Source organism: Nicotiana attenuata, unplaced genomic scaffold (assembly GCF_001879085.1).
Source record: "Nicotiana attenuata strain UT unplaced genomic scaffold, NIATTr2, whole genome shotgun sequence".
NCBI lineage: Eukaryota > Viridiplantae > Streptophyta > Magnoliopsida > Solanales > Solanaceae > Nicotiana > Nicotiana attenuata.
In genome coordinates this window covers 74726-101965 of record NW_017674024.1, presented here as the reverse complement: position 1 = coordinate 101965, position 27240 = coordinate 74726, and the positions used below count along the sequence as shown (strand labels likewise).

At 36.8% G+C, this 27240-nt stretch overlaps 2 pseudogenes; both read left to right on the top strand.

The window, feature by feature from the left end:
* Nucleotides 1–426: 426 nt before the first annotated feature.
* Nucleotides 427–4531, top strand: LOC109217839 (annotated as a pseudogene).
* Nucleotides 4532–10584: 6053 nt separating this feature from the next.
* LOC109217836 lies at nt 10585–14689 on the top strand (annotated as a pseudogene).
* The last annotated feature ends 12551 nt before the right edge of the window (nt 14690–27240 follow it).

Below are 27240 nucleotides of genomic sequence, written 5' to 3'. Positions count from 1 at the left end.
TTGCCTCCTGATGGATCCAACCCGAAGTTTGCGCAACTATATATTTATGATACAGAAAACGAAGTACAAAATAGAATTCATGCTGTGAGGTTTGAATTCTACCATAAATGAATTATAACACATAAATATATTTTGCATGAAAATACAATATATAATAATTTCATATACATGTATTTCTGTGCAGTCGTGGCCAAACCATGAACAAACTTCATGTTGAGATTGTTAATGATTTGAAGCAAATGCTTGATGGAAACAATGTTTTGGCAAAGACATTTAGAATGGTAANTCAAAAGGATAAATGAATTAAATGCTGCCTATTTAGGGTTACAATATCTTTTACTATTTCCATATGGTGAAGGTGGATACAGAGAGGACATTCCTTTCGAGGGAGATGGTGATGAAACTGGAGGAAGGAAATGTGTTAGCATGCGGGAGTATTTTGCCTATAAAATTCAAGAAAGGAATAATAAAGTTCTGGCGATTTTGTCTTCTAGAAGATTATTTCAGCAATTCTTGTTTGATGCATATACAATGATCGAATCTTCTCGATTAAGGTATATTAGGCTCAATCAAAAAAAGTTGAGATGTCACATGTATAAAAGCTTACAAGATGCTGTTTTGCTTGGAGAAATTAATCCTTCTTCTCAAGGAAAAAGGATAATTCTACCGTCCAGCTTCACAGGGGGGGCACGATACATGATTCAAAACTATCAAGATGCTATGGCAATATGCAAATGGGCTGGGTACCCTGATCTTTTCATCACCTTTACTTGCAATCCAAAGTGGCCTGAGATTCGTAGATTTGTAGAGAGAAGGGGCTTAAATCCTGAGGATCGTCCAGACATTTTAGCTAGGGTATTCAAAATCAAATTGGACCATTTGATAAAGGATTTACGCGACAATCAAATTTTTGGAAAAGTAAAAGCAGGTATATTGTCATAGTCAACTTCTAAAAAGTAATAATTACTTTTTATGTTACATAGGATAATAGGTTTTAAAATGGATATTTCAATTATATTTATGAAGTGTAATAAATTCTTTTTGGTGCAGTGATTTATACAGTTGAGTTCCAAAAACGAGGGTTGCCTCATGCTCACATCTTGCTTTTTCTTCACGAGCGTGATAAATATCCAACTGCTGCAGATATTGATCGAATCATTTTTGCCGAAATACCTGATGAATTGGCCGATCCTGTTTATTATAAGGCCGTGCATAATTTTATGATTCATGGCCCATGTGGTTCTGCAAGAAAGTCTTCTCCTTGCATGCAGAGCGGAAGATGTACCAAGCATTTTCCAAAAAGGTTTGTTGAGTCAACAAAAATTGATGAGGAGGGTTATCCTGTTTATAGACGAAGGGATAATGGTAGAACTATCAAAAAGGATGGTATTGACTTGGATAGTAGGTTTGTGGTGCCTCACAATCGGTTCTTATTACTTAAGTATTGTGCTCATATTAATGTAGAATGGTGCAATCAGTCACGATCAATTAAGTATTTGTTTAAGTATATTAACAAAGGAAATGATCGTGTTACCGCTGCTTTTTCCAACGTGCAAGAGGAAGATTCATCAAATATTGATGAAATAAATATGTATTATGATTGTCGATACATATCACCATGTGAAGCTACTTGGAGAATATTCAAATTTCCAATTCACCATAGAGAACCTCCTGTGGAAAGATTATCATTTCATCTTCCAAATGAACAAAATGTTATATTCTCTGATGATGATCCAATTGATGATGTTGCAAATAGACCAAGTGTGAAGGAATCAATGTTTTTAAGCTGGTTTGAGACAAATAAAACATTGGCAGAAGCAAGAGAATTGACTTATGCAGAGTTCCCTCTTAAGTTTGTTTGGAAGAAACAATTGAAAAGATGGGAGAAAAGAAGAACTTCTCAATTTTCAATTGGAAGAATTTTCTTTGATCCGCCTGGAACTGGTGAATTATATTATCTCAGATTGTTGTTGAATGTGATTAAAGGTCCAAAATCCTTTGACGATCTTAAAAGAATCAACAATCATAACCATCTCACTTTTAGAGATGCATGTTATGCACTTGGGTTATTGGATGATGATAAAGAGTATGTGGATGCCATAAAGGAAGCAAGTAATTGGGGAATGCCATCATATCTTAGGCAATTATTTGCTATGTTGCTGTTATCCAATTCGATGTCTCGGCCAGAATATGTGTGGCAATCAACATGGCAATTATTATCAGAAGATATCCTCCATGAAGAAAGAGTGTTGTTGAGTAATCCAGGTATAAATATAGACTTTATATTTTCAAGTTATCAAATAATATACCAATGTCTAAGCTACTAACCTAACTAAAAAGATGAATTAAGTATACCTTATTTGTGAATTAAATTACTCTATCTTATGTTTTTTAATTTTTTTACGGCAAACACGCATGTTGAGTAATGGTGTAAGCTGCATATTCAACTCATGCTTGATGTTCTAATAGCCAGTCTTATATCAGTATAAAGTTCCTAAAAATATTCTAACAACCAGTCTTATATCAGTATAATTAGCTTCTTGATAGCTAGCTAAATACGGCATGATTTTAGCTTTTAAAAATGAGTGAATATGTAGCTTACACCAAAAAGATGTTTCATTGAAACCATGTATTGCAGACTAATAATCAAAGTAGTAATCATGTAATATATTTTTTATATTATTGTTATTTAAATTCTATAAATCTTTTTCTTCTTTCAGAGGCAGAGCTAATAGATGACGAGTTGAAAAATCGTTGTTTACAAAAGTTGGAAAAAGTTTTGAAAAGCTGTGGAAGAAGTTTTCATGATTTTCCAACAATGCCAAGACCTCTTTACAATGAGGAAGAAGTTGACCAGGCCAATAGGTTAATACATGATGAATTGCGTTATAATCGTCGTTCTCTGTTAGAGGAACATCAACAATTATTAATGAATTTGACAATTGAACAAAAGTCGGTTTATGACAAAATTATGAGGGCGGTGAATGAAGCCAAAGGTGGATTCTTCTTTTTGTATGGTTATGGAGGAACTGGAAAGACTTTTATTTGGAAGACTCTGTCTTCCGGAATACGATCTAGAGGAGACATCGTGTTAACTGTTGCATCAAGTGGAATTGCATCTCTTTTGTTACCAGGTGGTAGAACAGCTCATTCGAGATTTGCAATCCCTCTTAATCTAACTGAAGATTCAACATGCAATATAAAGCAAGGTAGTCCTCTAGCAAATTTGATTATAAAGACAAAGTTGATTATTTGGGATGAGGCACCAATGATGCATAAATATTGTTTTGAAGCTCTTGATCAAACTCTTAGAGATATTCTTAGATTTAAAGACACATCAACTGTTGATAAACCTTTTGGAGGTAAAACAGTTGTTCTTGGTGGCGACTTCAGACAAATTTTGCCTGTCATTGCAAAAGGATCTAGGCAAGATATTGTTAACGCTACTCTGAATTCTTCGTATTTGTGGTTCCACTGTGAAGTCTTAAATCTAACAAAGAATACGAGGTTACAAAGAGATCAGTTAGATGCAGATTTGGATGAGTTAAAAAACTTTTCTGAATGGATTTAGCAATCGGTGATGGAAGGATTGGGAGTTCCATTGATGGCATTGAGAAAGTCCAAATCCCCGATGATCTTCTCATAAATAATTGTGATGATCCAATATCGGCAATTGTTGAAAGTACATATCCAGATTTCTTTAACCATGTCAATGACATTGATTACCTACAACAAAGAGCAATTCTTGCTCCGACTCTTGATATGGTCGAGTCGATCAATGAATATATGGTTTCACTCAATCATAGTCCTGAGAAGACATATTTGAGTTCTGATACAGTTTGTATGTCTGATCATTCTTTTTCAGCTTTGGAGCATGTACATACACCCGAATTCCTAAACAGTATTTTAAATGTTCTGGAATTCCAAATCACTCTATTACTTTGAAGGTTGGTGTTCCTGTGATGTTGCTGAGAAATATAGACCAGTCATCAGGATTGTGTAATGGAACGAGGTTGATCATCACAAGACTTGGAAATCGAGTTATTGAAGCCAAGGTTTTATCGGGTAATATGGCTAGACAAAAAGTGTTTATCCCGAGAATGACGTTGACGCCATCAGATGCAAGAATACCTTTTAATTTCCAGCGAAGACAATTTTCAATTGTTGTATCTTTTGCCATGACAATTAATAAAAGTCAAGGCCAGTCATTGTCTCATGTGGGATTATTTTTGAAGAAGCCAGTATTTACTCATGGACAACTGTATGTTGCTCTTTCACGCGTTACGAGTAGAAAAGGGTTGAAGATTTTAGTTTATGATGATGATGGACAAATAACGAATGAAGCTACAAATGTGGTGTATAAAGAAGTTTTCCGTAATTTGGTTTGAGATGAATCTAGACATGATGGAATTATCAAGTATTTACAAGGAAGAGTTGTATGATTTCAGCTCTTTTTTATGATTGCAGAGTAAGCCAATTGAGGACTTCTACCGAAGCCAAGGAAAGTTAATGGAATTTGATTTGCCTGGAGGCATCGCAGAATCATGGCCCAAGTTATTGCGATGGTGTATAAGTCCTACTTATAAGTTAAAACTTTTGTGCTCTGTTACTGCGTTATATATGAAGTTTAGTACCTGTATATTTTGTTTTCTATTATATCTGCATTACATTGGTCTTGCTTCTTTGCTTTCTATACTGAAATTTGATTTATCAGTTTGTATTATCCAGTCTTTGCAGCTCCTCAAGGCAAGTATCTTTGACGAGGAATGCAAGCCGTGTATCTTGATTATTTTTCAGTTAGTTGACTGCTCCTCTTTTCTGTAGTGTTGTTCTCGATACTTATGTGGTTCAATATGGAATACTTGACTCTTTCCAGTACTCTCCCTTGAAATGTATGGTCATATTATTGGTATCTGCATGCTGAATAACCTGTAAGTTCATGATCCATCAAACAACCACCTTCATGTTATTTTCAGCATGTATGGAATAAACCTGTTGTAAGTTCATGTAACTACCACCTTCAGCATTTATGCATGTTGAGATTGGCAATGTCATCCTCTGGTCGTTATGCAATACTACACAACAGCTTCACGTATTCGATGGTTCTGATGTTTCTAAGTCTAAGTGGATTTTGGATGGCAAGGTTAAATGAAGGAATTTCACGCTTTGCTGCAATACTGATTGTCACTATGTTTCAAATAGCTTGGACATTTTTCTCAAGATACATGGCTTGCATTCCATGAAGGTCAATATGCTTACATTTTTCTCAATACTATACTGATTGCTGCAATACTGATTGTCACTATGTTTCAAATGAAGGTATAAAATTCTGCATTGGTATCCTTATTATTTTTGTCGTGGTTCATTATCAGCAATTTATCATTGAATATTTGCTGTCATATAGTCGGATTGCCACAGAAGTATTGAGTTGAAAGGAACTCCTTTGTTCTGTCATATTTTCCAATACCATAAAAGATATGGAATTGTGATTGCAAACTATGGGTTAAGCAGACCTTATTTTTGTAACAGTAACATTTCTCCACAAAGCCCCAACTTCCATATTGAGTTGTGCAAGAGTAAAGATTGATTCCTAAGTTCCTTGACTCCTACTATATGAAAACAGGAACAGGATTGGACTTGCACATATCTGCAAATAAATAAACTTTACAACAAAAAATGCACGGCTAGGAGTCAAGGTTGTGGCAATGTAAGGCCTGGTCCTGTGTATCTAATCCTCAACTTAGCATTAGAACAAAGTGTGTTCATGTCAAGATCAGAATATGCGAATCTTATTTTAAGTACAGCCATTGAAACTTAACACATACGAGAGACAAGTTTTTCCTGAATACCACAACTTCAGCATTAGACAAAAATAAGCATCCGCTTGACTCCTATTCCCCCGTAAAAAAATGGTTTTTCCTCTATTGCATCTAATCTAATGGATGGCAGTTAGCATTGGGCATCATATCTGAGCATTTCCTTACTTTAGCCTTAGATTGTCCAACATGTTTCTGTCGAGAATTTAATTGTAAGTAGTCTTATACAAGTAATCTGACTTCTATTACTGGATTTTCCGGAAGTAACATAAGCAGGAGGGCTGCAACCATCAGGTTAGTAGCTTCGAAGTCTTAAATGGTTTAGTTTCTTTCAAAAGGTCATCAGTTGGTTTTAGATGCTCGTGTTGTTGGTTCCAGTGCTCTTTTATCATTCGATTACTTCTTTCCTATGGAGGTACATATTTATAGTTTTGCAAAATGAACTAAATGTAAACTTTGAGTCTTGTGCTAAAAGGGAAGGGAGTTAAGTTGCTAGAATTGAATAATAGAACAAATTTGTGATGTTCTTTCAAGAAAACAATCAAATGTATTAGTGTAACGAACAACTGTACAAAAGGTGTTGTCTCAACTATATACATATCTCACTCTCATTAACAGAGGGACCATTCCTAAAATCCCTAAAATTGTGATCCCTGCGCCTTAACTTTTATGCGACCAAATATTACAATTCCCCTTCCTCTCAAGCAGACAAACTCTGTAAGTGCCCATGTGGTTACAGCTCTGCACATAGGTTCTTCCAAACTTCTCAGCTCAGTGAAATGTGCAAAACATCAAGACACAATTCGAGGCACCGACTCTATACCTCAAAAAATAAAAAGGCCAATGCTTGTGCTTTCTCCTTTTGCTCGGTAGATGTTTTCCGGACTGCTTTCCTGGATGATTTAGTATCAGATCTACATAGTTTTCAACTGCTCTAATGTATTGATCTAATTTACAACTAAATTTTTGCACTAGCAAATCTGCTGATCAAGAATGATGGTTGCCAAACTCTACTCGAAGTTGCTCAAGCAAACGGTTTTATTAATGTTGTTCGTACTATTGAGGTATAATATTGGGTGTTAGTATCATGCTTTAATTACAGCAAGCTTATCATAACTCTTGCGCTTTTGTTGCGTGCAGATGCTTGAGGAAGCTGGCGCTGGACTAACTCTAAGGAGTCTGAGGTGCTGAGCGGAGGAATGGTTGTCGTTGTGCTAAGTTACCTCTGTTTGTATAAGTTTCATGCACTTTTTATATTACTGGTACATTTAGTCCTTGCATGTGTTTGTATTTGTGCTTCAAATTCAATACTCTTTTAGGCAAATTGCTAGACAGGTTTGGTTATATTTCTGCAATATTGCTGGAGTTAGATTTAACAATGGTCATCTAAGACAAACTATCATGAATTGGTGGTTGGCTAAAGGAAGAAATGGAGTTCACTCTGTGTTACTCCAGTGTATTCCGACAGTGATTTGCTGGGAAATATGGTTGAACAGATGTGCAGCAAGGTTTGATAATAAACCCATGTCAGGGTGGCATATCATCAGACAAGTTTCAAACTATTTAACTTTAATCCTTAGATGTCAGTTTCCTAATCTACAACTTCCACAACTCTGGATCGACAAGTGTAAGTATGTGGAGAAGTTAGAACTTTCTATTCACTCTCAAGCTGTTAGATGGAGCAAACCAGATAGGGGCCGGGTAAAATTGAATGTTGATGGGTGCAGCAAAGATAATCCTAAATGGTAGAAACCAAACGTGTATGCCACATACTTAGTTTGGCTAAAAGAGTATAAGGCAACTGCAGCTTAAGTTTGCCATTGAAAATAATGTATTTATTCAAGTTAGTTTCTGGGTGAGATGATCAGTTTGTGGTTTCTTGCTATGAGAGACCAACCTATTTTATGGTTGGAAATTATCTTCTCAAGTCTGATTAAGTTCATGTGCTTAGGTGCAATTGATGGATGTATCGGATCGTAGAAATAACATTAGGTAGCCACTCTAAGGGGCTGCTATTTAAGAATTAGCCAGTGCATTCTGAATTCAATTTTTCGATCCATTATTTTTATTTTTCTTAACTTCGACTGAGTGTTTGCAAATTCATGTAACACATGATAGCTATCATTTGGTTCCAACGCTCTTTTAACAGTTGCATAATGCTGCTTTGAATTTTCTTTGAATGTTTTTTCATAGTGATGTTGCTGCAAATGAGAGTAAAAAGCCAGCACTAGCAGCAGTTGATGGTGTTTTTCTGTCAATTTGCTCCACATGTTATCTGCATTTTGTGATGAGCTAATTTTTTATGGAAAGGGTGCAGTGGCTATTTTTTAAGACATGAAGAAATTGAGTCCTTTTCCTTAGATTATCAACCCATAATTCTTCTCCAAAATAGAATAATGCAAGGCATCTGCCTTTCCCGATTTGCTGTGTTGTATATTGTTTGAAAGAAATGTCAGTTACATTAACGCTATTTAATTCCAATTTTCCAAGTAAATCTTGGAAGAACATAATAAAAAGTTACTGGATATAACAGCTGATCAAAGACCCTCAACATGTATACTTCATAAATTTCATAAAAATAGTTAAGAACCTTTTCTTAATAATCTGATCCAATTTGAAGAATTTGTTGCTTTCTACTATGTGCAGAGTATTCCTTGCTATGATAAGTTTAGTTAAAATAAACCGCGCATCGCGCGGGTACTATACTAGTTAATTAATATAACAGTTAAATTGGGACGAATGGAGTACTAAATAAAGTACTCCTTCTGTTTCAAATTATATGAGGTACTTCCTTTTTAGTATGTTCCAAAATAAATGACACATTTCTAAATTTTGAAATATCAATTTTACACTCTTCATTTTACACATTTAACCCTTAATGAGAAGTTTTTATAACCACACAAATATCATGGTCCCACAAAGCTTTTATCCCCTAAGCTTTTAAGACCACAAGTTTCAAAAGTCTTTTTTTTTCTTAAACTCTGTGCTCAGTCAAACTACCTTATCTAAATTGAAAGGAAGGGTAATAAACTACTCCCTCTGGTCCACAATAAGTGACCAATTTGTTTTGGACACCCATCAAGGAAATACTAAATTCTAGATAAAATAGTTAGTGTGACTAAACTATCCTTAATTAAATGTTGCCGCATAATTATAGTAGCACTTACTTCTCTTCTCAAATGTGAGGAGTAAATAACTTTTTAGCGATACGTACATAAGGATAATTTTGGAAAAATAAATTAAATTTTTTCTTGATTGTATAAATAGACAGTTATTTTGGATCAAAATAAAAAAATAAATTGGTCACTTATAGTAGATTGAAGTGAGAAATTACTTTAGTATCACTCGACTGTCGTGGACAATGAATATGATTGAAATGAACCGATTTAAGACATTCATAATCATTTTTTGTTTTCGTTGACTTTATTGGGGCAGGTTCTTCTGTATGTGGGTACCGGAATAAAATGTCTAGTGAAAAATAGGAAAAAGTAAAGAAAAACAGAGAAGAATATATCTCTGCTGATGAAAGTCTTATTTGGACTTCAGGGGTCAGTTCCGACAAAAGATCTTTGTAGGTAAACAATTTGGTCCTTTTGCATTCTCATATTTATTCCCAACCTTTTGTGTTTTGCAGCTGCGTAACTGCAACCTGTAAAATGACTTGAAGCTTCTTTTTTTTTCATTTATTTTCTTGCAAGACTATGAGGGTGTTTGGCTAAGCTTATAAGCTGGTCAAACTAGCACTTTTTGGCTAATCTACGCTTTTGGTAAAGTTAAAAGTGTCAAAAATAAGTCAAAAGCGATAAGCTGGTCACTCGTAACCTATGAATTTTTAGCTTATAAGCACTTTAAGTTTGACCAAGATTTTTACTATTTTATACTTAAAATATTCTTTTTTAGAACAAAACTATTACATCCATACTGGCCGTCTCAAGTATTGTTTCAACCTAAACCCCTGCCGCCTCTTCAAGTCTGCAATTCTCATTGATTATTTAAGATAAGCAAATTCTCTATTCGCTTGCATATTTGTATCTATGTGATTGTGTATTAATCTTTGAATTGTGTGTAATAAATGAGGACATATCAAATTTTTGGTGTATTGCTTTCTAAGTGTTGTGGTGATGAAGATAGTGTTTGTTTCTCTTCAAATATTTTGTCCTATTTAGGTTTATTTTTTACTGAGAAACTTTTGTCAATTTATTAATTATTATAACTTATGATTATATGCTTATCATAAAATAAATTATATTTATCATAAAAGTTATCTTATCTAAGCACAATTGTATTTAAAATAAAGTGTCAAACAAAATATTTTGTATTTGGATCGATTCGGAATCTAAAATTTTGAAGAAATTACGCCATTATATGTGTAAATAGTTCTAAGGTTATTTAAGTCATTTCAACAGAAAAAGAGTTTATCTAACACTTTTTTATCAAATACTGCAGCAATTATTATCTATTTCATCACTTGTATCCAAACACGTAACTGCTTATTTATTAAATTAGTTTCAGTACTTAAAAATGTTTATCAACACCTAATGCTTATCAGCTACTTCAAATCAGCTAATTCAAATAGGCTCTATATTATTGATTACTGCTATAAGATAGTATTTTTTTTTTTTTTTCAGTTTGGAGTATTATTTTAGATATTTTAATCATAATTTAGTTCAATATCATCCCTATTCCTCGGAAAAACTGAAATTTTGATAATTGAATTGGATATAACGAGCCCAATTTTTGTGTCTGAAATTGGTTTTCTTCATTATTGATGTTATGCAGGATTGAAGCATTCAGATCAACAGTGGTGAATGGTTCTGCTATTTTCCAAGTATCATTTCTGAGGTTCTTTTCCCTCTATTTAGCCCTTGAATTTTTCCAATGACAGATATTAGATTTTGATGTTTTTCATGTTATTGCCTGCCTTGTCTATGTCCATGTTTGGATTTGTGAACATTAATATAGCACTGAGTTGTCTGTCTTCATTATTAACTTCCAATCTCTGCTGAGACCTCTTCTGCTTTACTTATTGATCATTGTAGTATTAGAGACCAAAAAGAAAAAAGAATCTTTTTCCACTCAAGGAGAGGAGCTCCAACTTTGGTGGAGTGAAGATTAGGTTGAGCAAATGGAATATCTTTGTGTCCGGGTGGTGAAGGCTAGAGATTTACCTACGAACGATCTTACGGGTAGTCTCGATCCTTATGTTGAGGTTAGGCTCGGGGACAATAAGTATACGACCCACCATTTTGAGAAGACGTCAAATCCTGAATGGAATCAGACGTTTGCTTTCTCCCAAGATAGGATTCAGGCTTCTGTACTTGAGGTGACCGTGAAAGATAAGGATGTTTCTGATGATGATTTTGTTGGTCGCTATATGTTTGATTTAAGTTGTGAGATCCCAAAAATGGTTCCCCCTGAGACCTTAGTTCCTCAGTGGTATAGATTGGAGGATAGGAGTGGGTCGTCGAAAGACAAAGGGGAGTTGCTGTTGGCTCTTTGGATGGGTGCTCAAGCGGATGAAACATTTCCTGAAGCTTGGCATTCAGATGCTTCTGCTGTTAGTAGTGCTGATGTCCTTGCAAATGTAAGATCTAAGGTGTACCTCTTGCCAAAGCTTTGGTACCTGAGAGTTAATGTGATTGAGTTCCAGGACTTGACTCCAAGTGATATGTATAGGATCCGGCAACCGCAAGTTTTCGTAAAAGCCATCCTCGGAAATCAGACATGTTGTACAAAGGTTTCCACGAGTATGACTATCAATCCCTGCTGGAACGAGGATCTAATGTTTGTAGCTGCAGAACCATTTGATCAGCTGTTGATTCTTACTGTGGAAGATAAAGTTTCACCTAACAAGGATGAGGTTCTTGGGAGGTTTGCGATTCGTTTGCCACATGTGGATATGAGGTTGGATGAGAAACCTGTGACCTGTAAGTGGTATGAACTTGAGAAGCAGGTTAAAGTTGGCGGTGAAAAGAAGAAGAAAGTCGGGTTTGCTAGCAAGATCCTGATGAGGATATCTCTGGAGGGAGGTTACCATCTTCTGGACGAGTCTACCTGTTACAGTAGTGATCTTAGACCAACCGCAAAGCAATTGTGTAAGTCCAGTATTGGCGTGCTTGAATTGGGTATTTTGAATGCTCAGGGCGTCAAGCCAATGAAGAGACAAGACAGGCAGGAAACAACAGATGCCTATTGTGTCGCCAAATATGGGCAGAAGTGGGTCGGAACTAGGACGATTACTGATAGCCTTTCTCCCACGTGGAATGAGCATTACACTTGGGAGGTATTTGACCCTTGCACTGTTATAACTATAGGTGTATTTGATAATTGCCAACCGCAAGGAGGAGATAAATCTGAAGATGCAAAGGACTTGAGGATTGGAAAGGTTAGGATTCGTCTTTCCACTCTTGAAACAGGCCGAGTCTACACACATTCTTATCCGCTAATGCTCTTTGATACTAGTGGGCTGAGGAAGACGGGTGAGATTTGCTTGACTATGCGTTTTATTTGCTCATCATTGTTGAATATGACGTATATGTACTCTCAGCCACTGTTACCCAAGATGCACTATCTTCATCCTTTAACACCTAAACAGGTTTACGACTTGAGGCACCATGCCCAGCAGATTGTCATAATGAGACTGAGTCATCGTGCTGATCCATCTTTGGGAAAAGAGGTAGTGCTGATTGGTCTCTGTTTCATATGGTATTATGGTTATATTTGTTTTCATGCAATCATAAAGAATGAAGGGGAGCATGGGAGCAATAGAAAATTGCTTGCGTGTGACTTATAGGTCACAACTTCGAGCCGTGAAAACAGCCACTAATACTTGTATTAGGGTAGGTTGTCTACATAGCAGCCTCTGAACGGCCGTCCCATCTCATCTTAATTTGGCTATACTTGTATGTAGCCAGCCACCCAAGGGGTGTGCGACCCATTCCCGGACTCTGCGTGAACACAGAATACCTTGTGCACCGAGCTGCCGTGATTTCTTAAACAAAAAGAAAAAGAAGAGAGGAATAGAGGAGATATACCAATTGGTTGCCAAGTTGAATAGCAGCAAGCTGATAACTAGGTTTATTGCCAGGACTACTCCCACAAAAAACACATATTCTCTTAAATCTTGAAGTCTTTGTGAGCTGAGAAGAAGGGTTAATTTGTGGTTGGTGATTATTTTCCATAAGAGGAAATTAGATTTCTCTGCTTTTAATTCCTTTCTTTCTGATTGTAAGTCAGTATCAAAGGAAAAGAGAGAATTAAAGAGGAGCAAAAGGAATTTAAGTTTATGTGGAAAACAAAGTGTTTGGTTAAGAGGAATTTAAGTCAGCAAGTTTTCTTTGGTTAAGAGGAATTTAAGTTCATGAAGAGTATTCCTACTGGCGTTTAAGGAAAAGCAGGGTTAACTTTTTCAGGCTTATGGGTATTTTAGAGGCTGTAGCAAAAAGATTTGATCAAATATGTAATTGGAGAAACCCCATAACCACTTTTCTGATCCATATCATGTTCATCATACTGGTTCTATATCCAAAACATATCCTACCTGTTTTTTTTCTCTCCCTCTCCTAAATCAGTGTTTGGAACTACAGATGGAGGCCAGTGGATCCTCCACTCACAGATACTAGTATTTTCTGTGCTGATACTGCTCTTAAAGATGGATTATCTGAGGAATTTGATAGTTTTCCAACTTCATTTTCATCGGATATTGTTAGTATGAGATATGACCGTTTGAGAATGATTGCATGGAGTATTCAGACTCTGTTTGATGACTGGGCTGCTCAAATGGAGAGGCTGCTATCATTGCTGAGCTGGCGTGACACTAGGGAGACACCCATGCTTGTGATTTTCTGCTTGGTTGCTGCCATTGTAGTCTATATCATGCCTTTCCAAGTTCTGGTACTCCTTACTGGATTTAATACATTAAGACATCCGCGGTTACGCTTCAAGCTTCCGTCTATGCCACTTAATTTCTTTGAAAGGTTGCCTACCAGAAGAGACTGCATGCTATGAGATGTACCTTTGTCTGCTATCTGTTTTTCATTTTTTCCTATGCTATTTTCCCTCTTGTGTCCGGACTCAAAGAAAATGATGTGTAATACTAGCAAATAACTGGGGCTTTTCTTCTTAACCTTTTATCCCCTTCACCTAGTTATAAAAATCAAGACCTTTATGTATAAGATCTCCTCTGAAACTGCAAGTCTTGTGAATTTTCAGTTTTTATGTGTTCCGAGTCTGTTGAAAGCTAGCTGTCTCATTTAACTCAATATCTAGTAATCAGTTGGTTCTTTCTTTTAAAATGTGCGTTCAGCTCTATATAAGTGCTTTCTCTATTGAAGTTCAAGTCTCTTTTCTGTTGACATAATAATGTGTTTCAACCGTGGACTATTTTATATTTATGCGTCTCAAAATTCAAAACTAGCTTTTCTCTTTTGAAGTGTGGAATTATCAGTTCCCTTGATACTGGCTCCGTGTATGGTTGTTACAAGTTGGAAGGAGAAAAGGTAAGGTTCCAAAAAAATTACATCTGTCGATGATATTTCGTGAACTTTGATGGAAATGAGCATTTGAGACTCGGATCTCTTCTATGTATCTTTTACAGCCTATTAAGTTTCAGAATGGATAGATCTTTAATCAGATGTTTATTGGTGTGGAGTGCACCTGGTCAGTTTATCTGCTCATAATAACTTGTTATCAGCATTACTGTGCATAATTTTTCATGGAAGAAGCACGGCCGGGAATCTGTATATACCTGTGTAGAAAGTGGTGGTATTAATTTTGTATGTATGAATTTTGGAAGCCTGAGAATGCTGTATGGGGCCTTCATATTTCCTTTTCTTTTCCCCTTCTAGAAATGGAAGTGCTATATTATGAAAGTAGTTGATTGACCATCTGTTTGTCATTGTTGTAGCACATAATGGGTTTTGGAATGTTGCATAGAATTATGTGGTCTATGATTCCTCATTGTATCAGGTTCAGTAAGCCACTTGCGGGATCTTAAATTTGTGTAAAAGAGACTAGTCCTCAGTACTTATAGGGGTCGTTTGGTTGGAATATGATTTATACCGGTATAAGTTATATTGGGATAAGTTATGCTGGGATTGTTGTTTATTCATTGTTTGGTATGTTGTATTAAGAATGACAATTGCATAATTTCTAAGAAGAAGGTATAAGATATACCGGTGTTAATTACCCCACCTTTTATAAGGTATAAGTTATCCCAGTGTTAAAATTAACACCGGGATAACTTATACTTGGTTTACTAACCAAACAGAGTATTAAGGTGGTATTAAATTCTTATACCACCCTTATACCTTCTTATACCTCATACCAAACGACCCCATAGTGTTTAACACACAGGATTATAGCATCCAGAAAATGTTGAGTTTTTGGTTTCCAGCATTGTTCTGGTAATGATATGTAAAGGTCATGTACCCAAGAATGTCGCTTAGCTTTCGATTACATAGGTGTAAACCATGAGAGACTAAGGTTCAAATTTCAATACAGACAAAAGACGCTAGGTGATTTCTTTCTAGCCGCCTAAGTTTTGGTGGCAGATTTACCCCCGAGTTGTGCTAGTGGGAGGTCAAGAATTTGATGGAATAGTCGAGCTGCAAGCAAGCGGATCCAAAAATGACAGTTATAGTAGAAGAAGATAACACAGATCATATATAGTAGCATCATGCAAGACTTGCTGCTCAAGCAGCTGCGGGACGTGACCATCAAAAGATTAGTTGCAACTTGAAGAATGAAACAAAAAAAAAAAAAATCTAGATGATGGGTAAGATTCCTCTCCAGCGCAGTTTGATCTTTCTCCCATTTACCGAGTGTAGTTATCACCTTGATTGGAATAGATGTACACAGCCCCGCTAAGGGCTGGACGCACGTAGTTCGAAGCAGTGTCACGTGATACCGCTTCATTGCAAATTTAATTAAATACTTTTGCTGTAGATGACATGCGACCAGTAAACGCCAGCATATTACTTGAAGTGACATCACTTAATAACATTTAGTTGCTAGTTCAAATGGTGAAGTCTTTTGATTTTAGATAGCAAAGGTCGCGGGATCGATCACCCCGCCTACATGACTTTTCGTTTTGAGCCTGATTTTAGATAGCAAAGGTCGCGGGCATGATCCCCCTACCTACAAGACTTTTCGTTTTTTGAGCCTGATTCTCTAAAAAAGAGGGGCTGATATTTTTTGAGATTCGGACTGCTGACCTCCCCACGAGACAGAGGATGATTTACAATAGAAAATGCAATAACAATTCTATTTGACACCTCTTAAACGCTCAGGAAAAACCTCTCCTTGGATTTGCAATTTTTATTTGTGCTGGCTTGCTGCTAATTTGCTCGGCTTCTCATTCTCGTCATCTCTCGGAACTCCTTTGGATCATCGGCAATCAATTAATTGTGACACCGCTTACTAAAAGTTCTACGTACGCCCCTGCCGCTTACCCCTACTCTAGTCAGCTTTTAATCTCCTTTTCCAACCTTCGATGATCCTACCGTTGGAAAATCATCGAAGTCAAGAAGAATCTGTTTGAAACTCGACTCCAATTTGATTCAGAAATTAACTGTTTCGCTTGAATACTGTCATTTCAGGTAACTTTGATATGGATATGGTTAGTGTTATTGGAAAGAGAAGTTGAGTACATGTTTGATGTGATGTAGTCCTGTAGAGTTTCTTTTGAATGTGCCCCATACTCAATTCAATATACTTTGTCTATTCAAATTTATGTCTATGGGCATAGAGTGTTTCAGTCCCATGGACTATTGCTATCATATCTGATCGAAAAGAAAGATTTTGGTCTGGCGAATTCAAATTCAACACTGGTTAAGAGTGTTATGCTCTGTTGGATTTGGGTCGTTACCCCGAATCGAAAATGAAAGGAATTTTCCCAACCAAATGCTTTTTGCTGATTACTACTTTTCAGACCTCTCTGGAAAAATATTGTAACAACACGGGCTAGCTAATTTTCAGCATTTTAATTGAAAAATAGCTATGTTAATACTACAATAACAACAACAAGAAACCCAGTGTAGTCTCATAAGTGGGGTTTGGGGATGGTAAAGTGTACGCAGACCTTCTCTGCCTTTAAAAGGCAAAGAGGCTGTTTCCGGTAGACCGTCGGCTCAGGGAGGAAAAAGGGAAGGGGTAACATCAAGCAAATCAATCTGACAACCAAAGCAAAAATATAAAACTAGCACTAAGTAATGCAAACAAAAACAGAAAAAAAGGCACCAATAAGAAATAACAACAATCTAGGGATAAAAGAAGCTAAGAGATGTATCAAAGCTACTGTGACAAACAGGGGCAACGCTCGGCTACCTAACCCGCTACCTTTATTCTCAACCTTCACAGCTTCGTATCTATGGTGGAGTCGTGTGAAATTCCTCAGGAATTGGATAATTCATGACTATTTTTCAATTATAGGAACTAAAAAGTGGCTATTTGTGAATTTTATCTCCTCGAAATGGCTTCACTTTTACCTACAAGTCCACTATAATTTGGGCTGCTCAGCCCTTTTCCCTGCTGGCCGAACTCACTTTCTGTTACAGGGATGGCCATTATTTGGTTTTGTATTTAAAGCATAGCCAGTCAATAAAAAAGGCAACTGTCTTCTCTTCTTCTCTTTCTCGCTTCTTCTATTGCTTCTCTTTTTCTGTGTCTTCTTCTTCAACTCCCCTTATTTCTTTTTCCGCTATGGGTGTATTTTGTATGAAAGGAAAATATTTTTCGAAATATGTTTATTAACTTTTCTATGTTTAATTGGCTTAAATATTTTTCAAAAATTTTTCCTCATGAAGTCATTTTTCTTCTGTTTACCTTGAAAATGGTAATTACAATTAGATTTGATTTTGTGGTTCTAAAAATACGTGATTTATTTTTATGCTAGTTGCTAGGCAGTATATGCTAAGTGCGAAAGTAGAAAATAAGAGAAAAACTTGAAGGCAGTATGTCAAGCAAACTGACTGATTGAGAATCGGGGTCTCGAGCTAGGTTATATGGGGCCTCGGGGTCGAGCTAAACGTTAGACTGTGGATAGTCGACGGAGAATTAATAGTTCTGAGAGCTTTGATGAAGGTTCTTTATGATCAATGATGAGTAATAAGTAAAGAACAATCAATGAAAACACAATAAACGCAAGTAATGTAATAAATGTAAGCAATAGAATCAAGGGAGAATATGTCTAAGTTAGAGAGCAAAGAATGTTCTTCTTCTTGTATTGAATGTTGTCCTTCTTACAAAATGGTAAAGGTCCCCTTTATATAGGAAGGGAAATCCCAACACAGTACATGTGTAATTATTACAAAGAAAAGTAGCTAGTACAACTATTCACTAGTTTGGTACAGACTAGCGCTTCTCTTGCAGGTATTGTCAGTTTTGGTCACGTGCCTTTGGAACTTCCCGCTTGTTCATGGTAACCATCGGTTTGCGCTGCCCCGAGGTCGTTCATAAAGAACCCTCGAGGACGAACCTCGAGCTGTCAAGGTGAAGCTACGGTAAGGCACAATGGTCGTAAGATCGGGCTTTCCGATTTTAGCCGCATACAGATAGTCTCTTCGTTTCTTAGAGTAAAATGATAAGGTGTCTAAAGGTCGCGTCCACACAGCCCTTAAAAATCTTTGAACTAATCGGTTGGCTGTCCTTTGGTCCGCTCCAACGTACACGTTAGATCTCTATAAATACTTCTTCTTTCGTTCCTTACTTTCCACTGCACCACCAAGCCCTCAAAAGAGTTCTTCTTACTTCTCTCTTGTTTTCTCTTCTGAAACGCAATTTTCTTTTCTCCTCTGAAATCTTTTAACAAGAATGGCAAAACCTTCCGCCCATGTCCTTCAGGAAGATGTGCCTTCCTCTTCCTCGCGCTCGTCTAAGGGCAAAGCAACAAAGCCCCCTCTCGTTAGGGAATGCGTTCCAGGAGCCTTTGAAACGACCTCCGATTTTAAGACCGAAAAACCTTCCTCGAAGCCGGGACGATGCGAACCTGTGTCCCGATATATTAGTTTGATATCAGACGCCGAAAGGGTGAAGACCGACTGCCACTGGGGGATGCGGTGTTAGTGGAGATTCCTTCTCGAGTGGAGGACATAACGACGTACAAGGTCGATTTCCTCAGTGTGTATACTTATCCATTTACCCTTGGCCCGATGGAGCCATCCTCACCTTCAATAGACCCTGTGATCCTCGACTTTTGCGAATGATATCGAGTGACTCTCGGCCAAATACATCCTTTGTTTTGGCGCTTTATTTACATGACCGGACATTACGTGAACATGATTAAGGGGATGCCTTTCACCCTCGACCACCTGATCAGAATGTACAGTCCCCGACTCTTCCGTGGGGGCCTAATTAAGCTCCACTGTCGGGCCTCGAGAGCCCTTTTTGCCTGTACCGACGAGTTTAGGAACGGAGGGTGGATGAGCCGTTTCGTCCGAGTTAGGACTTCGGACCTGATTCCAGTGGGGAGGATTTCGTTCCCCGTAAGGTGGAACATGAAATGTAAGTAGATATGCCAACTAAATGTTCTCTTGTTTCTTTTTGGGTACATTTCCCTACCAGCTGACTTCCTCTGTTGATGCAGCCGTCCCAGTGTAACCTAATGCGGTTAAGGATCTCTCGAGCTGGGTCAACCAGCTAGATTTGATTTGCCCATACGTTGAGCGTGTGTGGCGCGATCTGTCCCAGGCCCGATGGGAAGCCAAGGACCACAGTGAGCCTTTACTTCTGCTGTAATTGTATCTCACAAAAGAACTATCACTGATAGCATCCTCGTTCCCTGTGTTTATTTGTGCAGGTCTGGGGAAGGTCTTCTTGATGAGGGAAGCACCGCTTGGTGAAGCGGATAGCCCGAAACCTGATGAAGATAAGAAAAAACGAAAGAGGTTGTCGACTCATCCCCCAAAATTCAAGAAAGCCAAAGTGGAAGAACCTAAGGCTGATTCAACAGTTAGAAGTGCCGGGGAGTCCCCGAGCTGAAGGCGAAGGAAAAGATGATTCCTCGAAAGCACCCGTGGGGGGAGAAAACCTGACTGTCCCATATAACGCAGAGTCGATGGCTTCTAAATCGGAACTTGATTTCGCCGTTGTCCTACCTCGGACTGAAGAGGCTTTCGAGGGTTCTCCAGGTGATATCCCCAAGTTAATTGACGGCCAAAACTTTCCTCGAGCGGAGGTGCGTTCATTAGGCGGTCTGGGGGAGCCTAGCTCTGAAGCTCTCCAGAAACAGGAGACAGCCCCAATTGATCCAGTCGGGGTTATTGAAGTGAGCGATTCCCCTTTGGGATCGACTTTTTCTCCGAGGCAGATGCGGGATGCCCAAAATAAAGAGTCTTTAGACGTGGGGGCGTCCGTCGGAGATAAAAATGTGTTTGAAAGGCTTTTTGCTGCGCCTGAGGAAAAGCCTGAGCTTGACGCCTCGCTTATTTTCAGTGAGATCGACAGGCTCTGTGAGCGGGTAATCTTTTCATAAATTCTGCTTGGTGCCCCGATTTTTGACTTGCTAACCTTATTTATTTCGTGGTTCCAGGTTAAGGTGCTTTACAATCAGACCTTCGCCAGGTTTCAAACCGAGCTGACTCGTTACGAGGGTGAGCACAAGAAGCTCACCTTAGAAGCTGATGAGTTCAGAGCTCTTTCTACCAAGAGGGAGGAGGAACTCCGTGGCCTTCGGGATTGTTTGGAGGCGGCGTCCCGAGAAAGGATTCATCTCACTGAGCAGGTTATATAGCTCTTGTTTGTTTTTGTCTACATGTTTATCTGACTTCAGTGCTTTAACACCTCTGGGTCGATCTTTGCAGCTTGAGAAGAAAGATGTCCTAATGTAGAAGGAGCTTCGAGCCAGGGACTCTGAAATTCTCGAACTCAGACGGCACGTGAGTGAGATAGTCTCTGAAAGAGATACCCTCCAAGGGGAGGTGGTCTTGGTCGGGCATCAACTTGATGACGCGAGGTCGGAGAGTAATAAGTATAAGGGTCTACATACTGAGTTGGTTGCTACGCTATCCGAGGTAAGGGCTGAAGCAGAGGCGTTCGTGTCTTCTCATAAAGAGGATGCTGCTACTGCAAATGCTCAATCCAGGAAGGTGTCCAAAGAGGCCGAGCTGCGATTGACCCGAGATGTGGAGCATGCCCGGTGTGAGCATGTGATTTTTGCCCTAAGCAGTAATTCCCAAATTTCAAGCAAAATAATTTTTTTTCAATATTTTATAATTTTGTAGTTGAATTTTTGTGGTCATTCTTTGGTAATTGTTGCATTTCATTTTATGCATTTTAATCCATAAAAAATCCAAAAATCTGCATTAGCGTTTTAGGGATTTANTGGAGAAGTTAGAACTTTCTATTCACTCTCAAGCTGTTAGATGGAGCAAACCAGATAGGAGACCGGGTAAAATTAAATGTTGATGGGTGCAGCAAAGATAATCCTAAATGGTAGAAACCAAACGTGTATGCCACATACTTAGTTTGGCTAAAAGAGTATAAGGCAACTGCAGCTCAAGTTTGCCATTGAAAATAATGTATTTATTCAAGTTAGTTTCTGGGTGAGATGATCAGTTTGTGGTTTCTTGCTATGAGAGACCAACCCATTTTATGGTTGGAAATTATCTTCTCATGTCTGCTTAAGTTCATGTGCTTAGGTGCAATTGATGGATGTATCGGATCGTAGAAATGACATTAGGTAGCCACTCTAAGGGGCTGCTATTTAAGAATTAGCCAGTGCATTCTGAATTCAATTTTTCGATTCATTATTTTTATTTTTCTTAACTTCGACTGAGTGTTTGCAAATTCATGTAACACATGATAGCTATCATTTGGTTCCAGCGCTCTTTTAGCAGTTGCATAATGCTGCTTTGAATTTTCTTTGAATGTTTTTTCGCAGTGATGCTGGTGGTGCATCTGGAATAGCCAGCACTAGCAGCAGTTGATGGTGTTTTTCTGTCAATTTGCTCCACATGTTATCTGCATTTTGTGATGAGCTAATTTTTTATGGAAAGGGTGCAGTGGCTATTTTTTAAGACATGAAGAAATTGAGTCCTTTTCCTTAGATTATCTACCCATAATTCTTCTCCAAAATAGAATAACGCAAGGCATCTGCCTTTCCCGATTTGCTGTGTTGTATATTGTTTGAAAGAAGTGTCAGTTACATTAACGCTATTTAATTCCAAATTTCCCAGCAAATCTTGGAAGAACATAATAAAAAGTTACTGGATATAACAGCTGATCAAAGACCCTCAACATGTATACTTCATAAATTTCATAAAAATAGTTAAGAACCTTTTCTTAATAATCTGATCCAATTTGAAGAATTTGTTGCTTTCTACTATGTGCAGAGTATTCCTTGCTATGATAAGTTTAGTTAAAATAAACCGCGCATCGCGCGGGTACTATACTAGTATATTATACATCAAACAATTATTTTTAGTTTAAGCATTCAGGTGAGTGAATATTAGGTTAATTATGTAGATATAACATGTGTTAAATGACAAATTTCTCCACATTAAAATGCCGTTTTAAATATGAGACAAATTAATCCTAAATCATAATTGCATACCTAGAAGAATAATAATGAATATAATAACAATAACATATAATGTCGGAGGAATATGAGTCATGCTCCTTAAACTAAGGCAAAAACATGCATATGAACAGAGGTGGAGCCAAAATCTGAAGTTTCCGAGTTCAGGATTTTAGCCCTTTTAAGTTATTGGGTTCTAAATTAATAGTTTGAACATATTAAATGAATTTCTCAAAACAAATATAAAATTTGGACGAAAGTTACTGGGTCCGACAGACCCGCGCCTCGGTCTCTAACTCCGCCCCTTGCCGCGCCTCGGTCTCTAACTCCGCCCCTGCATGTGAAATAACTTATAATATAGCAGGTAACATCACATGAATTGCTAGAAATTATTGTGTCCTAGTTCAATGAAATTCATACCCTACCCTGTTCATATATTGACTTATTAATTTGTCTGACTTTCTCTCATGGGATCTTCTTCCACTATGATTATAATGGTGTCAAATCTAATCAAGAAATGAAAAAACCTATGCTGTAAATAGCTAGTACCAGCCACGTTACACTTGGTCTTGACATGATCCAAATGCAGTAATTCAATACACTTACGACCGTAAAGCAGATCAAAGATTAGCATGGCCCTGTCAGTACGTAGTGGTAGATTTAGTGGGCGTTTGGACATAAAATTTGTAAAATTTCCAAAAAAGTGAAAAAAAAAAATTCAAGTGAAAATAGTATTTGAAATTAAAGTTGCGTTTGGACATGAATATAATTTTGGGTTATTTTTGAAGTTTTGTGAGTGATCTGAGTGAAAATTTTGAAAAACAACTTTTGGTAGTTATTCAAATTTTTAAAAAATTCCAAAATGCATCTTCAAGTGAAAATTGGAAATTTTACGAACAAACGCTGATTTCGAAAGAAATTTTTTCAAAAAATGAAAAAAATTTCTTATGTCCAAACGGGCTCTTAGCCTTTCGGTAATGGGTTTAATTGAACCTTGTATTTTTGAAACGGTGCATAATAATAGGGGAAAGTTTTTCATATTTATTAAAGTTGAACCCATAAATTTAAAGATACAATGAGTTTAGTGCTAAAAACATTAAAATTCGAATCCATCAAGTTCAAATCATGAATCCACCTATGATCGTATGCACGCACAAACAAAATTACTCCTTCCATTCCAGTTTACGTGACAACATTTCATTTTTTAGTTCGTTTAAGAAAGAATGAGAGCTTTCTACATTTTAAATAATTTAACTTAAACCGCCAACACAGATCCAGTATTTGAACTTGATGGATTCAACTGTTAATATTCTTAACGTTGAACTCAATCTTTAAATTTATGGGTTCAAATCTAATAAATATGAAAAGATTTCTCAAGTGCTATATTTAACTCCATATAAAAATGTTATAGTAGGTTTATGATAAAAAAATTTTTTTAAAAACTTCTTTTCTTTTTTAAGTTTCGTGTCTACTTAAATAATGTACAAAAAAATGAAATGAAAGGAGGAAAATATGTACACATAATTAACAAGATCACTTATTCTAAAGTACTTTCTCTATATCTTGAATTCTTCTCCTCGCTTTGCATATCACAAAAGATTGTGAATCATTTGAACAGCTTGTTTGTTCTTCGATCTCTCTAAGTTTCTAATGTTCTAACACATGTTGATCATAGTAAGTTGTTGGCTCGCAAACCCTGCCACTACTAGAATTCCGGAAAAAAGTGACCAAAATTTGGCGACCAAAATTGGTCTGTCAAGAAAAGCGACCAAAGTTGGTCGCTAAATTGGAGAAAATAATAAAATAATTATTTTAAATACATTAGCGACCAAGGTTGGTCGCTTTTTGGTCGATAATTTCGTCAAAATATTGACCGGACTGGTCAGACTTGCTTGGTCAAAGAAATACTGAGATTAGCGACCAACGTTGGTCGCTAAAGGGAGACCCACTTATAAAATTTTAATAATTATAATATTATTTAAAAAAACTATAAAATATAAATAAATAAAATTTAAATTTAGCGACCAAAGTTGGTCACTCATTGAAGGGTAAGCAGATAGAGACCAACTTGGGTAGCTAATATGGGACCCAGTTATAAAATTTTAATAATTATATTATTATTTAAAATTTTTTATAAAATATAAATAAATATAATTCAAAGTTAGCGACCAAAGTTGGCCGCTTACTAAAATGGAGACCAACTTTGGTCGCTAATCTGGGACCCAGTTCCAACGTTTAATAATTATATTATTATTTTAAATATTATATAAAATATAAATAAATCTGATTTAAATTTATCGACCAACTTTGGTCGCTAAATTTAATTTCTGGATAATTGGCGACCAACTTTGATCGCTAAATATAATTTCTGAAAAAAGTTAGACGACCAANTAATTTCTGAAAAAGTAGCGACCAAAGTTGGTCTCTTTTCAGGTCAACATTGGTCAAAATTAAAAATCACTTTTGTATTTACTATCTAAATAATATAAATGTAAGCCGTTAAAACAATAGCGACCAACTTTGGTCTCCATTTTCCAGATTTTAAAATATAATATTTTCTTTACAGACCAAAGTTGGTCGCTTTATATTGATTAATAATAAATAAACAAACGTAATTTAAGATTAGAGACCAACTTTGGTCGCTAAATTTATATTACTAAAATAATAAAGCGACCAAAGTTGGTCGGTATATTGTTTATCCGGAATATTTGGTCCTTTTACCTTAGAGACCAAAGTTCGTCGCTAATTAGCGACCAACTTTGATCCCTAAGGTAAAGGGACCAGCATAATATCGACCAGGCCTGTTTGGTCGCTTTTTGGTCGCTTTTTGACCTGTAAGCGACTAACTTTGGTCGCTTTTTGTGGTCGTTTTTTTCCCGAATTTCTAGTAGTGTGCGTCATGATTGCAAGCATATGACAGATAGAGACATAGTCAGAATTTAAAATTTAGAAATTCGAGATTGGAGTCTTTTTAAGTTATCAGAATAAGTGAATTTTTAAGGTAAATATTATACTTGGATCAAAATTATTGGGTTTGATCGAACTCATAAGCTATACTGAATTTGACCGAACTCATAAGCTATACTCTAGCTCCGCCCTGCATGAACGGAAGAACCTGTAAAGATATTACAGTTAAAAACACATCAAATCAGAATGATGCTGCACTAGGGTTTATGTGCAAGGAAAGGAACAGACACACTCTGGACTTCGGCATAAACATCTATCATGTCTAAAGTGTGCAACTTCTGCCCTACCACACTAACCCATCTGCCACTTTGCCTCTTATGCATGTTAAGCCATTCCATACTTACAAACCTACATTAGCAATTGATGATTATAGAGATCCCGTTGAATCATATAGTTTATGCTTTTCTAAACCAAAGTTATTGTTTTGATCTACTAATAACTTTGGTATAACCACGTAATGCTTTGTTAGTTGTGAGTAGGGGTGGTAAACGGGCGGGTCGGATCAGATACGGACGGTAAAAAACGGTTAATGCAAAAACGGATAAATAATTAGACCCGACCCATATTTAATACGGATAAAAAACTGGTTAACCGACAGATAATATGGATATCCATATTATCCATGCTTTTGAATATGATCGCTTTTGGGAGAATTTCTAGTCTCCCAAACTTGAGAAACCCTTAATTTGAGGCTTTACAAATATAAAAGTTAAACCCATTAGTTATCCATTTTCTAAATGGATAATATAATTCTTATCCATATTTGACCCGTTTTTAAAAAGTTCATTATCCAATGTATTTTTTAATGGATAATACGAATGAATAACCGTTTTCTTTTAACCATGCTTTTTGCCACCACTAATTGTGAGTACGAATTTAATTGAATGAATTTGTCACGTCAAGAGGACGGAAGTAATACTTATGCAGCAGCAAGATGACTCTTAACCCTATGAATTATGACATGTAAACTCAAGTTATACAACTTTATATTTCTGTAACAAATAAACGGGGGGGGGGGGGTAGGGTAGGGGTAGGAGGGGAGACATGTACATAGTAGTAGATTTATAGTCATTGCAAGTATTACTAGTNTGATAGGCATGGAACTTTCTAGGAGGGACTATAGTGTAGATTCTAATAAACTTAGGTTAGTTGCTTGCATAACAAGTTAGAAATAGTGGGGTAAACACTGAAATTAGAATAGGGACTAAGGGGGGAAAAGAAAATCTGAAAATTGGACTTAGTTCACCTATAAATAGGCAGTCATTTTGCCTTGAGGAGGAGGTCTGAAGTTTTAGAAGGGGGGAGAGAGGAAAAAACATTCTGGAATCTGAGAGGAATTAGAGTTAAAAACCAGAAATAAAGAACACAACAAAAATATAAAAAGTATATTGTTCCATCGAAAATCTTTAAAATTTTCGTGGCACTCTTTCTGTGACAAATTATGAACAATTGGGGTACTCTACTTGAATTGCTAAACTGAGTCTGGGTAGTCAATCTGGTGCTGGACTATATTGGTGTTTGCAATTGTTGGTGTCTTGGTTCATTGTTGAAATTTCAATCCCATTCCTGAACTTCCTGGGCTGCTGTTGCAAACTGTCACTGCTACTGATTTTCTCCTTTTCTTATTTGCAATTACCAGGTACACTGCTGTCCTTAGTAGCATGAAGCTTCACGAAATATATATGGACAGTTGTGGATAAGGAAATATCATGTTATCACACAAGTCTACCTCTGCTTTAGTTATTAGCTTAATATATGTAGCTGTAACTTCATGTGTGTGAACATGTATAGATATTAAGTACTACTGTTTGTATAATTAGGACTGTTTAAATATGAACACTTTGGGACTTATACGACTCAAGTTCTATGATTCATGATAAAGCTATATTCAGTGAAATCCTGTTCATTGTTAGTTCGTGTACGATCCCACAGCTTGTTGATAAA